The sequence below is a fragment of the Acipenser ruthenus genome, chromosome 6 (assembly GCF_902713425.1).
Source record: "Acipenser ruthenus chromosome 6, fAciRut3.2 maternal haplotype, whole genome shotgun sequence".
Lineage (NCBI taxonomy): Eukaryota > Metazoa > Chordata > Actinopteri > Acipenseriformes > Acipenseridae > Acipenser > Acipenser ruthenus.
The window spans coordinates 53,835,370-53,848,431 of record NC_081194.1 but is presented as its reverse complement, the minus strand read 5'-3'; the positions used below and the strand labels follow the sequence as shown (position 1 = coordinate 53,848,431).

The following is a 13,062-nucleotide window of genomic DNA, read 5'->3' as shown; positions in this document are numbered from 1 at the left end:
CAGTGTTCATAGCGATCCTGCCCTCTGGCAGACTGGTATGCAGAACAGGTTAAAGAAGCGCTGGACAAGGGAAATAATGTGTCAGATGTCAAAGTAGATATGAGAATGGCAGTGATGAAGCCAATTTGCTTGAGAACATTAAAAGTAGACTGGACATTTCCATCAAAGGATTTAAAAAATCTGGAATTGATCTGATGTGATCAGAAACCCAGAGGCAGTGTAAACTGCACCTGCTACTGTAGTAGGACTGTTCTGTTTTATGTTAAGCATTTTTGTGTGTGTTTTTTTTAAATAACAGCCAAAAGTCTGTAACAAAATGTTTGATTGTTATTGTCGATAGGCTGTAGATACCCATCGTGCAGGTATCGCAAAGTCCATAACAAAACCAAACAAAACATAAAAATAAATTAGCTCTGCACCATATAAAATTGATCTGATTTTACCAGTGCTTGCTAGTCTATTAACCAGTTTGAAATCATTTTGAAGCAAATTAAAGCCTTTTCGTTTCGGCTTTATATTGTTAAACTTTTCACACGCGGCAATACTGTGACCATTCTACTGTGTTATGTGAACCATAGCTAAGTTTTAAAAAGGAGATTTAGCAAATGCTTATCCTAAAAGTTTACCAGTACCTTAAGGGCCATATAAGAACGATAAATACTGTAACTGATTAGAAGGCCTTCTTTATTGTTCTCCAAGTTGCTGCAGTGACATTGTAGATGCTTTTTGTTGGCTGACACACTACTACTGTGCATGTTGTATATATTGTAATGGAGGTTAATCCTACTTGAAAAATGTAGGTGAAGACCATCTTTTTTAAATCCTTTCCAATAGCAATTTGCAGATTCCCTATCAATACTTAAATCACGGCTAGCTTACAGTCAGGAATTACACTGTTTTGCCATCATGTTTAAGCTGACTTTTGTTCTACATCACCTTGAGGTGAAATTTAAAACACAACTGTAATTGGTAGGAGACAAGATTTTTTGTGCTTAAGGGAGACAAACACCTTCTGCTGTGTAAAACCATAGAAGGGGGAGCAGGCTGGATATAAACCATATGGCAGGTGCATTGGGATTTGTACAACTCTGCCAAGACAAAACAAAAGCTCTAAGCAATGCCTCTCTTTTCAAACTGACTTCTGTGTGATCTGCCATAGCAGTGAAGACTGAGCACGGGAGCAGCCATTATTTCTGTTTACATCCTCATCAGAGTAAAAGGAAGCATGAGTCAGCCTGAAAATGCTGTTGTGTTACATAAGAGCGGACAAGGACAGAATGCAGCCTGGCTCTGTGCGTTTTCCAATATGACTCCAATCTGTCACTGCATATTGAAGTGACATCTATTTAGATCTTCCTCTTCCCAGCATCCTTTGCTGTCACAAATCTGCATGCAGGCTGATAGGGAGGAATCCTCTTACCAGACACAGAAAACCAGATCAGATCGGAGGCTTAAGTAATTTAACTTAGTCGTGCATTGCCACTGGGATGACGAATAAACAAACAGCAGAAGGGAGCTGTGCACACATAGGGGGGTTATTATTATAATAGAACATTATCACACAGCCTAGGTGCTTAGGTGTTTTTATGCTGAAATGTGACCTTAAGCATAATACACTGTTAAAAACATACCCTAAACACGTAGCAGTTACGCAGGTTACAACTCTATTCATGGTTTAATCTTTAAGTCACACAACAACAGGCACCACACACTTGATCTATTTTCAGACTTCAGACCACAAATTATTTTATTATTATTTTTATTTCTTAGGAGATGCCTTTATCCAGGGTGACTTACAATTGTTATAAGATATCACATTATTTTTACATACAGTTACCCATTTATACAGTTGGGTTTTTACTGGAGCAATCTAGGTAAAGTACCTTGCTCAAGAGTACAGCAGCAATATTTTTGGACATTGTTTTTTTTTTGGTTTTTAGGGAGGGTGTCTGTCTACTTGGAAAGGGAAAGCACAAGAGACTGAGAAAAGGAAGATTTACAGAAAACAATAAAACTGTAACAGCCTAGTACTAGTGGGAGGAGACCCGGTGAATGCCATACTGTAGCTAATTACATAGAGAGTAACAACTATCATATTATTAATATTATTAAGGCAGGACTAAATTTCTGTGAAAAATACATTTTTTCAGTTGTAAAATAAGGAAAAGCCATATATACAGTATTTACTGAAAGTACTCATGACTTCTAGGTAATGTTGCATTTTACTCACATTGTGTCAAAATTGGTGAGTAAATTACTCAATGACCCAAAACCTTATCTGGAGCACTGGTAGCTATGGCCTTTAGTAATGAATAGTTAACAGTATACTCCCAAGGTCTAGCTATGTAATGAGTTAAAATATGAAGTCATTGCTGGCCATTCCACAAATGCCAACTTTGCCAGGCTTCATTGAGTTTTTGCAAGCAGCACTTTGTTCTTTTAACTTTCCTAATTCACTGAAACACATTCACTGAACGGAACCATGTAAATGCCTTTCACTTGTAATTATTTCTATCAACATTGTGAATTATATAAAACAATCTAAATTACATCCAAGAGACAAGAACAATTCCATTGAGCTACTTTAATTATTGCAGTTCATAAAACCTGTTTCAACTGTGTAGACAGGTGTGACAGAGCGGCTGTGTGATGACCAGACCACAAAGCTGATAGAGAGGCAGACAGGTACATGCGGGTGAAAAGCGCTGGTGCGCATATTTAATAAACAAAAATAAAATAAAAAGGTTGTACAAAAAAACACTGCTCACAGAGCAAAATAAAGGTTTGCACAACACTGACACCAAATAAACAAGTGCCGTGCTTCCTGCTCGTGTAGCAGTTGTTATCTTTTCCCTGTCGCTCTCACTCACGTACCTCCTTCCAAACACTTACCCAAACAAAGGATTTCTCTCCCTTTATATCCCACGTGGCCACATTCTCACATTTACGATATTAATGTGAGGTGAGATAGGATAGGAATTAACCCCATCTTTGCCAACCACCACCAACACACAAACCAAATATATACATTTAAACACAACAAATATTGAAACACCCCAAAATAATTAATTTAACAGCAGTATTTTCTGCCCTGCCACAACAGGGTTTATTATTTTATTATTCAAAGCACTGTTTAAAGTGTTACAGAACCCCCTGCAGTGTTTACAAGAAACATATTACTTTCCTTTGTTGTATTTGCTGTTGTCCATATCACAGCAATTTATTCTTCAAACAGATTCCTGATGACCAGCTGACGTAATTTTATTAGTATGCATTTTTGAGATATGTGAATTGCTGATATTAACATTTTTTAAAGTTCCTGCCAGTTTTGCCTCCCTAACCCACGGGAGTGCCAGAGACAATGACGCTCCCTTCGGAAGAAATCTAATTTTTTATATCAACAATTCTGTTTTTGATATCAATAATTCTATTTTTATATCAAAAAATGATACTGAGAATTGTTGATATCAAAATGTTATTACTGATATCAACAAAACATTACTGATATCAGTCATAGAATAGTTGATATCAGAACTTGAGGATTACATGTTAAAACGGCTTGCCATACCCAAGATATGTCATTGAAAATCTAAAAAGAGTTTGCAATGTGTTTAAAAATATAACGCCGTGATACAGAGAACACTCATTGTGCCATTCAGTTCTAGCCAGTTGTAGAATAGGGTAACTGCTGGATTTCTCTAGAAACAGGAGGCTGCACTTCCGTTAGACTGTGCTGCTGGGTAAATTATTTCTATATTCATTTGGAAGAAGGAAGCAAGAAATACTTTTCTGTGTAATTTGTGAACAGTATCAAGGTTAGAGAGGGCTTTTAAACAGGAAACACAAACTCCAAGCCCTCTTTAAACAGTTGCAAAACCACCATTAATATTGCATGCAGTGTCTTTAAATAACATGTGATCAAAAGAAATGGATCTATCCCTTATAAAAAAATAAATAAAAAAACACTGTATTTTTGCAGCTTTCCCATGGTTATACTATGCATTTATTACTATAGTTTAACCTGATTTGCCATCTTTATTAATATGCTGTACCCTACCTCGCTATTTTTTGCAATGCTTACCTATGCTTTACCATGATTTAGCTATGCTTTAGTACACTTTGCTATGCTTTTATTATAATAAACTTTTATTGCACATATACATTGGTAACTAACGAGAACTGTAAAAGGTATACAAGATAACAATGCATGTTAATTTGAAAGATTTAAAATCCAACATCCAAATAATATCTTGGCACCTCATTTCTCACAATCTTGAATGAAGGCGATAGGGCCATTCTCAAAGGGAAACAAATATTGCCATAGCAACCGCTTTTAAGATGGGTGACGTGAGTCACTCTGCCAGCATTGTAAACCCTCCTGTTGAGCACATTTGACATCAGCTGTTATTAACTGATAATTGCAGCTGATAATAGACAACAAAGCCACTTACTGTATGACTTCTGCAGATCTGCAAATCATAATGATGTTATCACTTCTTCCTTCAGTTTGTTGTTAAGCTCAGTAAGCAACCATCAAAACAGCAGATTAGAAGGGAAAGGGGTTCAGGCCCAATTGCATGTAATGCTTTACTTCTCTGTATGCTTTTCTGCAAAGCTATACAAGGAGCTGTAGGAAGACTCATATTATTCCAGGGAAATAGAAAAATAGGTTCCTCTCCCAGATTTTCGGTGTGGACCACCCGCACCAGATATGGATCCTGATTTTTGAAGGATTGGGGTTTTTTTGGGTTGTTTTCTTTTACATTTTGTAATTTCTTTGTCCTTACTGCATTGGTTTCATGACCACAATTTATGATTTTGCCAGAAGGATTCATTTAGAAAAAAAAATGTTTTAAGACCAAGTTGATTAATCCATTTGGATAATGCATGCATGCATTCATGAAACATTCATTCAAGCCACTGTACATGTGTTACTTATCTAATATCCAGAAGGAATCCTATTAGCATCCATAAACGTGTGTGTGCTCATTTTACTGTAATCCACCTTCCCCATTAGAGACCTGTCCTGCCTGTGTACTCATTGATCCAAGTTGTCAGCAATGTCTGAGATCCACACCATCTTTTGTTGATGCAGAGTGCACCAGTTGAAAGTGGCTTGCTGACACCTTTGTACGATGGGTACAAGGGACAAAAACAGTGTGGGGATAGTGTGGGAAAATGCAAAGTGTAATTCTCCTTTAGATCCATGTATTATATAAATAAAATAACAAACAAACTATAAATGACAATAATTCTACAGTAACACTGCAGCCCATCTTTTATTGTATATGTAATGCATCATAACATTTCTATACACAACATTTTGCTTTTGTCTTGTCTGTTGACTAATGCAATTCTATTTATGGATTTATGTATTTTTTTATTGTGTATGCAGTATATAGAGAAGTACAGCAAAATGATAATGCACCGTTGACTTTATAAAGATTTCCTATTGGCAGTAAGCTGTGCATTAACGTAAAAGGACTTAATGTATCACAAAACACATACTGGATACAAATCCGAAGTCCATTCCGAAATGTAATTTACATGCCAGGTCTTCAGAAAGTGAACTTGTAGTGCCAGCTACATTGTAAAGATACAGCAGTCTTTTCCCAGCCCTCTTTCCTTTTTCTCCCCAGAGAAAAGGGCAGCTTTTATTTGAGCGCCTTGGCTACTGCTCACAAGTGAAGCTTTCCAGGCAGCTACAAACTGATCCTTCATGCTGTGCACACTTAGCCTAAATGCAATTGTACTTCCTGTGCAAACCTTATTTAAATTGTGCGTGTTAGTAACCAAGACACAGAACAAACCTCTGTGAACAGACATTAGCCAGTGTAGCTGACACAAAAGCTCTTGGTCGACTGATAGAAATATATAATGTATAGGACTCATTAAACTTTCCATATGCACTTGCTGACCTTCTAGAAATGCCAATGTGAACAGAAACTGTTGTAACTTGCATATTAGCTGCTGGCATACACTATATGCCTCAGAACAAGAAAGAACGTACCTGCTATTTGTGTCCTAGTGAACTGGAGAAACATGGGTAATTTTTTTTTTCTTCTTTAAATTAAATTCCAAGCACGTACCTTATAAAACCTTTACAAGAAGGGCAGCAGCCTCTCCTGCTCTAATGGGTTGGGGGTTGGGACTCTCCAGCGCTGATTCTGCTCAACTTATGCCAATTCAAGCCTTTTCTTGATGTGTGTATTTAAATTAATACCACTAAATCTATTAAACAGAGGGGGAGGGTCTGCTATGTAATTAGAGTATGATACTCTAGGTTAAGTTTGATGGTGATTATCATACAAGAAAAAGGAACCTTTTTGGGACAGTTTTTAATCTGCCACCCCCACACTCAAATCTCAGTAACCATTTGACACTTTATGTTAAATGTGTTGGTTACCATGACATTGATCTATAATCTATGTGACTGCCATATTGGGATCAAGCAACCTTTTAGATAATATCACTTTCAGTTAGCAGACTTTGAGATACTGGGGTTTATTTTAAAATCTAAACTGCGGTGGATCTAAATACTGCTGCTCTGCAACATATATTTTCCCCCAGTAGTGATTTAACCGTTTCCATGCCGCATTATTATTATTATTATTATTATTATTATTATTATTATTATTATTATTATTATTATTTATTTCTTAGCAGACGCCCTTATCCAGGGCGACTTACAATCGCAAGCAAATACAAATACATTCAAGTGTTATAATACAAGTCATACAATAAGAGCAAGAAATACAATAATTTTTTCAAGTGTGACAAACCACAATTCAATAATACAGCAGATAATAGTGAAAGTTACATCAGGATATGATTAAATAGTGATAGTTACATCAGGATATGATTAAGTACAAAATACTACAGGTTAAATTACAATATTCTGAAGTACAGGATTAAATGTAGTAAAATAGGGGGCAGATAAGAGCAAAATAAAGCATATTTAAATGAAGGGTGATAGTGTCCCAGGATACAACAGAGGAGTTCTACAGGTGCTGTTTGAAGAGGTGAGTCTTAAGGAGGCGCCGGAATGTGGTCAGGGACTGGGCAGTCCTGACATCTGTAGGAAGGTCGTTCCACCACTGCGGAGCAAGGGTGGAGAAGGAGCGGGCTCTGGAGGCAGGGGAGCGTAGCGGAGGTAGAGCCAGTCTTCTAGTGCAGGCGGAGCGGAGAGGTCGAGTGGGGGTGTAGGGAGAGATGAGGGTCTGGAGGTAGCTGGGTGTAGTCTGGTCAAGGCATCTGTAGGTTTGCATCTGCATTGTTTTAACCTCTGCCCTTGTCTATAAAGCAGGCTACAGTATACACTGAGATATCTCTGTTAACTCTGTTAACTTTAGCAAATGTGCAAACAGCTCACATGCGCTGCTTTCATTTATTTATTTATTTTGTTTTGTTTTAGGCATTGTGGTGTTTGGAAAGCAGTGCATTTAGTCCGACAAGCAGTGAATTTAGTCCTGTTCTTCTATGATATCACTCATTGTTTTGTGTTCATTTCATGCACTGCAGTCATCTGTCAGCAGATCTGTCTCCCGACCCATAGTTTGGGATCACAAATTAAGACATGCTGCCAAATGCTCAGGTAGAGTACTTGGGTGTCCATTTTCCCCCTTTTTGAGCACTGCTGTATTTTACAAAGCCAGGCATGCGATCATTATAAATCTCCTAAGATTTCACTCTACAGAATGTGCACCTGTTTTCTGTAGTGTTAGATATGTCTTGTTCTTTGTGTTCTTTTGAAGCTATAATTCTGTATTCATTATTAGAAGCAAGCCCTGGACTCCCACATATTTGGTATACATTGTTTACTGTACCAGTATACTGAATAAATAAATTATTGTTAGGAATAGCCAACTTTCCCACATGTATGTTTCTGCTGAGTGGATATACATTTCTTGTGTAGTGTATGTCTGAAAACAAACTGTGGAGATATTTAGAAGCTTTCATCTGAGGGTGGAGTCGCTATTCTGACGGAAGATGAACCACTCCAGGAAGATGAACAGTCCGGAAGGATAGCAAGTTCCCAGATCAATAGCCGAAAGGCTATGCGGTGCAACCCCAGGGACCAAAGTCCTCCCTGGCGGTTAACATACGCTACTACAGACATGTTGTCCATGCGGACAAGGACATAGCTCCTCTGGAGCACTGGGAAGAAAGGCTGGAGAGCATGGTAAACCGCTCGCAGTTCCAGCGCATTTATGTGCAGGGGTCTATCGACCCTACCATGACCCGCAGACTCTTTTGCCTGCCCAGACCGCACCCCAACCAGAATTGAATGCGTCTGTCGTCACCACCTGACGGATGTGGATCACTCCCTGCCTTACACCTTCACGTAGGTGAGAGGCTTGCCTCCACCAACGCAGGGCTTCCCAGCATACACGACAAACGGTCAGCCGATGGTGTCTGTCGCGTTTGGGGTGTAGCCGGAAGGTATTGAGCCACACTTGGATCGGGCGCATGTGGAGTAACCCTCTTTGGATGGCTGATGAAGCTGCGGCCATCAGACCCAATAGTTTCTGACACAACACCAATTGTACTGTGGATCCCTGTTGAAACAGGACTAGACAGTTGTGAATGGCGGCCACTCTGTCATCCGAAAGGTAGGCTCGCAGTGTAAGGGAATCCAGACCCAAGTAAACCGTACTTTGCACTGGTATTAATTGGCTTTTGGCATCGTTGAGGGTGAGACCCAGTCTCGCCAGATGCTCTGTCACAATTGGCGTGTGTGCCACCGCTCCTTCCTGCGACTGGAAGCAGATCAACCAGTCATCCAGGTAGTTCAACACCCTGATCCCTTGCAGCTGCAAGGGGGCTAGGATGGCATCCACGCACTTTGAGAACGTGCAGGGGGCTAAGGAGAGGCTGAACGGCAGCACGGAAAACTCGAAGACGCTTCCCTGAAAGGCAAAGCAGAGCTATTTCCTGTACGCGGGACAAATAGGGACATGAAAATACTCGTCCTTTAAGTCCACAGTGGTAAACCAGTAGCCCGGCCAGACAGCCCCACCTCTGCTATTTCCCCATCATTGTCGACAGCCCCGATGCCAATGCTTCCCCCTCTCTCATGCCGGGGCACGGGAGGGGAGCATTGCAGCCACCTGCCGAGATGCCTCTCTTCCACCGCTGGCCTGAAGTTATGGCTTGGAGAGATAGGTGCGTCCAATAGGGCGGACTTGTCCGCATCTGGGACCCTCGCCTGAGACAGCCACAACTGTCTGCGTGCTACCACCAAGCCTGCCAGGCTTCTGCCCAGGGCTTGCCCCTGGAAGCCGGAGATCTGTAATAGCGCATTCGAGTCCAGGCGTAGCTCTGAAGCTAGCGGTTCGGGAAGTGATACAGATTGCAGCATGCCATCCAGGTAGGCCGTCAAGAGACCTGTGTTGGCCAGGCGTTATCAAGTGATGTAGGCTGTTGAAAGTAAAGAAAGTTTTTTTTTTTTAACGGCATGCAGTTGTGCAGCATTTCAGCTCTCAGAAGTCCTCAGAAGCCGAGTTTCCGATTCCAGGGAAGTGGCAAGCTGACTTCCAGCTATAAATTGCAGGGGAATTAGCAGAAAATACCTACCTTACCTACCTGATTGTGACAAGCAAAAGAGAACGTGATCTCCGTGGAGTGACTACTTATTCCCTCGGTAGGCAGGACCGAGGACGTCACTCCCTAGAGGGGCCTATCGGCAGCTCTGACATAAAATGCTCAGTAAATACCTGCCCTGTGGCAGGCGTATATAAAAGTATTGGTTGTTGGTCATCTTTGAATTGAAAGGAAACTCGTACATAATGTGGCCATCTCCCAAATTAATTAAATAATTACCAATTGGGGAGGTGGCATATATAAGAGTGAAGCAGCCACGCCAGGGAGGTTGATGAAAGTGAAGAGAGAAACAGAGCAGTGTTTGTAAGATATAGGCAAAGAGATAAGAGCAACTGCTACCAACCTGATCGCTGTACCAGCATGGTATTTGTTTTGTGTTCTGATTGTAGTTTGCTTATTTTGGCCATTGTGCCATTTTGTTTTGCTGTTATTTAGAATGGTTTTGTTTTGTTTAATTTTTATTTAATAAAGACTGAGCACAATAGCATCTCATTCATAAGAACATAAGAACATAAGAAAGTTTACAAACTAGAGGAGGCCATTCAGCCCATCTTGCTCGTTTGGTTGTTAGTAGCTTATTGATCCCAGAATCTCATCAAGCAGCTTCTTGAAGGATCCCAGGGTGTCAGCTTCAACAACATTGCATTACATTCCACAGTACCTGGTTTTGTTCCATTAATTTCTTGGTCTGACGTCACCACAAGCTGTCCGTGACAATGCTAAACAACATACTGAAGTTGCTTACTTTACAGTGCATTGATTTAAAGCTTGGTTTTGTGACAACCATGGATATCACTGAAGAACTAGCAGATTGTGTTCTGGAACAATAGCTTGTGCTTATTTCTTGTCAATACTGCAGTCTCATGTGAAGTTAAACTAACAAATCAATCCCGGTGTTAGGTCACATCAACCTGCAGCCCCCACCCACTCAATTGTGGCTATGGAAACCATTTGAAAGAGCATATCAATCTGCCATTCCCTTAAATAATTAAGCTTTGTTTTTAAATACGTGAGTTAGCTGAACCAGATTCAATTAGCATTAGCATTAGTTTTCACTGCTTTTGTGTAAAATGAAAATAAAAAGCTTAAAGTACCGGTAGTTGTAGCGAGCAGAATACATTTCATAAATATTACTTGTCATGGACTTCCATTGACTATTTAGGTCTCAACTGTGAAGTTTTTAAATAAACACATGCTATACATGTATTTTCATTTTAAAACATTACATCTAGAATGTTCCATGTTAGCTTGCCTTGTCTTCCAGAAAATCTTTTACACTTGTACTTCCTAGGTCATTTCACCTCAGCAGTGAATTCTGGGTCAGAGTGTGTAACTGACAGCATTATAGGGGAAGCAGCTAGTTGGAAACCAACCTGAAGGGGTAGTGACAATTTCTCTCTCCAGGTAAAATGACCAGGAAAGTGCAAGACTATCTAACTGAAAGGCACAGATTTATTTAACCAAATCATATGTTGTAAAATGAAAATGCAAGTTTGCTAAAACGTAGGTTTCTTTAAAAACTACACATTTGAGGCCTATATAGTGAACAGATGTGCGTGATGTGGAAAATGTACAGAATCATTGTGTTAGTTAAAATCACTTTAAGGGTTATGAAGGAGTTATTACATCCTTTATTCCACCTGAAAAAGAAAACCTGGATCAGATAACGTTAGGTACCCACTAATGCGCTCAGTAATGCATTCAGTGTACTTAGTCTGAATGCTTTCTAGGCAGAATTTATGGAACATTCAAGACTATAAATTTCACAGCAACAATATTTTTTGGTGTGAATAGTCACCTTTTTAATTCCAAAATCATGTGTGTAAGGTATGTGTTATACTTTCCATGCAACTTGAGCCGGGATCAGAAATAGCTATCACAACTATTGAAACAGTCTTTCACCTATTTTCACATACATACATGTACACTATCATACTGTTTAAGAAAACAACGTGGACGACTGGATTATAGAGTGTATATAGAGTGCACACACAGGCTGGGATTAAATATTTATTATGGCGTTGCATACTCATAGCAGATTGAAAGTACCAAACTACAAAACAAACAAAAAACTGCTGAGGTTAATTGACATTTGTGTTGCTTAGCATAGCCTATCTGCAATTATTATTATCATTTAATTCGTTTTTTTTTTCTTTGTTATTATGGTACAAGGATAGCGGCACCATAATTCAAATGAAATCCCAGCCACAGACACACTGATCCAAAGAGGTACTCCATCAGGTACTGTGTAAGCAATGTAAGTATATTAAAAACAGTATTAAAGTATGTACAACAATATTTGATGTCTAGCTGTCAGTACAGAACACTGAGTCTTCTGGGGAAAACTGTGATGGACTAGAATGTCACCTGTCACCTGAATCTGGAGATCTCTCAAATAAAATGAGCTCAGTGGATTTTGCACAATGCATTTAAACTAAATTTATCTTGAATTTCCTTTTTTTTCAGCTCAAAATGCATGCTGGCTGTTTTTTGCATTCCTGAGCCAAACAGTCAAATTATTCTCCACTGTGGCAGCCAAGTTTTTGTATTCCTCTTCTGTGTAGAGTTAGATCTTTTTGTACCTTCTCAGTCCTGCAGGCTGCTAGCATGATATTACCCATCTTAAACAGGAAGCAGCTCCCAGATGATTCAATGGAAAAACACAGCTGGAATTCCAGATTTCATAAACAGGGTATTGAGTGCTGCTTTTGAATTTGTGAGAAATGCATTCCTAGATAATGCTATGAATTATGTCCCTCATCCCTCATGTTTTGAAACTTGAGCTTGAATAAAATGGACTAATTGTACTACAGTGAATTTGAATGTATGTGCATTTACTGTATGTATGTAATATGAGTATTCTATTGAGGGAAAAACAACTGGTAGATAGATAGATAGATAGATAGATAGATAGATAGATAGATAGATAAAGCTATGGCCAAAAGATTTGCATCATCTAGAATTTTAAGATTGAGACATAATTAATATATATACATTACATCAATCCAGGAGGGCAAGACAGGCGGATAATAAACTTAAGAGACTGACGGCACAGAGAGCTAAGTATCGTTCTATTTGAATGTAAACAATAACAAGTAGTTGTCATGCCGTCAAAAACCTATAAATACCTCCAATGTTTGGATTCAAACACAGGCTCCCTTGAGAAAGATATGTACAACATATCGAAACGTTGGGCAGCTGGCTCTTTGAGCTAAAATATATATATATATATATATATATATATATAATGAACATAATTGAGATATTTTAACATCATGTAATCAAAGAAACTACAAAATAACAGTGCAAAAATCTACAGGAAGCCATAATAGTAGTAAGGTTTTTCAATTTAGATTTAAAAAAAAAACTACAAAGCGGTATTAATTCAATATGTTAACATAACACTATTCAGCAGGTTTCATTAGACTTTATGAAGCAAGCTGTGTTAATTCTAGGGTG

General features: G+C 39.0%; 1 protein-coding gene across 1 annotated transcript in view; it reads left to right on the top strand.

Moving 5' to 3' along the window:
- The window catches only part of LOC117411219 (uncharacterized protein C2orf73-like), a 43,117-nt gene that overhangs the window by 16,663 nt on the left and 13,392 nt on the right, over positions 1–13,062 (top strand). The window lies entirely within an intron of this gene.